Source organism: Oncorhynchus keta, unplaced genomic scaffold, assembly GCF_023373465.1.
Source record: "Oncorhynchus keta strain PuntledgeMale-10-30-2019 unplaced genomic scaffold, Oket_V2 Un_contig_25105_pilon_pilon, whole genome shotgun sequence".
NCBI lineage: Eukaryota > Metazoa > Chordata > Actinopteri > Salmoniformes > Salmonidae > Oncorhynchus > Oncorhynchus keta.
The window spans coordinates 1-2,218 of record NW_026284272.1 but is presented as its reverse complement, the minus strand read 5'-3'; the positions used below and the strand labels follow the sequence as shown (position 1 = coordinate 2,218).

General features: G+C 46.0%; 1 long non-coding RNA gene across 1 annotated transcript; it reads right to left on the bottom strand.

The window, feature by feature from the left end:
* Nucleotides 1-1,025: 1,025 nt before the first annotated feature.
* Nucleotides 1,026-1,999, bottom strand: LOC127922277 (uncharacterized). The gene is made up of 3 exons (XR_008110746.1): nt 1,530-1,999; nt 1,338-1,465; nt 1,026-1,209 (listed from the first exon to the last, which is right to left on the bottom strand). It is a non-coding gene; the product is annotated as an uncharacterized LOC127922277 (long non-coding RNA).
* Between the last annotated feature and the right edge of the window lie 219 nt (nt 2,000-2,218).

Genomic DNA, 2,218 nt, shown 5'->3' with positions numbered 1-2,218 from the left:
ATACACATGGTTAGCAGATGTTATTGGTCACATACACAGGGTTAACAGATGTTATTGGTTACATACACAGGGTTAGCAGATGTTATTGGTCACATACACAGGGTTAGCAGATGTTATTGGTTACATACACATGGTTAGCAGATGTTATTGGTCACATACACAGGGTTAGCAGATGTTATTGGTCACATACACAGGGTTAGCAGATGTTATTGGTTACATACACATGGTTAGCAGATGTTATTGGTCACATACACAGGGTTAACAGATGTTATTGGTCACATACACATGGTTAGCAGATGTTATTGGTTACATACACAGGGTTAGCAGATGTTATTGGTCACATACACATGGTTAGCAGATGTTATTGGTCACATACACATGGTTAGCAGATGTTATTGGTCACATGGTTAGCAGATGTTATTGGTCACATACACAGGGTTAGCAGATGTTATTGGTCACATACACACGGTTAGCAGATGTTATTGGTCACATACACAGGGTTAGCAGATGGTATTGGTCACATACACATGGTTAGCAGATGTTATTGGTCACATACACAGGGTTAGCAGATGTTATTGGTCACATACACAGGGTGAGCAGATGCTATTGGTCACATACACAGGGTTAGCAGATGTTATTGGTCACATACACAGGGTTAGCAGATGTTATTGGTCACATACACATGGTTAGCAGATGTTATTGGTCACATGGTTAGCAGATGTTATTGATCACATACACATGGTTAGCAGATGTTATTTACAATGTCTGCCTAGGAACAGTGGTTAACTGCCTTGTTCAGGGGCAGATTTTTACCTTGTCAGCTCAGGGATTCGATCTAGCAACCTTTTGGTTACTGGCCCAACACTCTAACCACGAGGCTACCTGCCACCTCTACACTCTAACCACTAGGATACCTGCCATCTCTACACTCTAACCGCGAGGCTACCTGCCACCTCTACACTCTAACCACGAGGCTACCTGCCACCTCTACACTCTAACCACGAGGCTACCTGCCACCTCTACACTCCAACCACTAGGCTACCTGCCACCTCTACACTCTAACCACGAGGCTACCTGCCACCTCTACACTCTAACCACTAGGCTACCTGCCACCTCTACACTCTAACCACTAGGCTACCTGCCACCTCTACACTCTAACCACTAGGCTACCTGCCACCTCTACACTCTAACCACGAGGCTACCTGCCACCTCTACACTCTAACCACAAGGCTACCTGCCACCTCTACACTCTAACCACAAGGCTACCTGCCATCTCTACACTCTAACCACTAGGCTACCTGCCACCTATACACTCTAACCACGAGGGTACCTGCCACCTCTACACTCTAACCACGAGGCTACCTGCCACCTCTACACTCTAACCACTAGGCTACCTGCCACCTCTACACTCTAACCACTAGGCTACCTGCCACCTCTACACTCCAACCACTAGGCTACCTGCCACCTCTACAATCTAACCACTAGGCTACCTGCCACCTCTACACTCTAACCAGTAGGCTACCTGCCACCTCTACACTCTAACCACTAGGCTACCTGCCACCTCTACACTCTAACCACTAGGCTACCTGCCACCTCTACACTCTAACCACTAGGCTACCTGCCACCTCTACAATCTAACCACTAGGCTACCTGCCACCTCTACACTCTAACCAGGAGGCTACCTGCCACCTCTACACTCTAACCAGGAGGCTACCTTCCGCCACAGACATACGTGGTATCACTTGTTATACATAATTATTAGACATAAATCATTGTCAAAAGCACAAGACATACTGTTGCATGTAGGTCTACATTATTAATGGATTGATCATATAGAAATGTAAAACATTATTTTTATCTACTCAAAGCAATTACATGTGGCTCAGGAACCACTGACTCACTGCATTATTCTATAGTATTATCAAGACACCTGCTGTTAACTCTTAACTACTTAGGACAGCTGCTGTTAACTCTTAACTACTTAGGACAGCTCACGAGGTGAGCTAGCTAGCTACTCTACCAGCAGCATCCTAGTTATCCTAGCTAGTCGGTACAGCTCGGTAAGCTAGCTAGCTACTCTACCAGCAGCATCCTAGTTATCCTAGCTAGTCGGTACAGCTCGGTAAGCTAGCTAGCTACTCTACCAGCAGCATCCTAGTTATCCTAGCTAGTCGTTACAGCTCGGTGAGCTGGCTAGCTACCAGCAGCATCCTAGTTA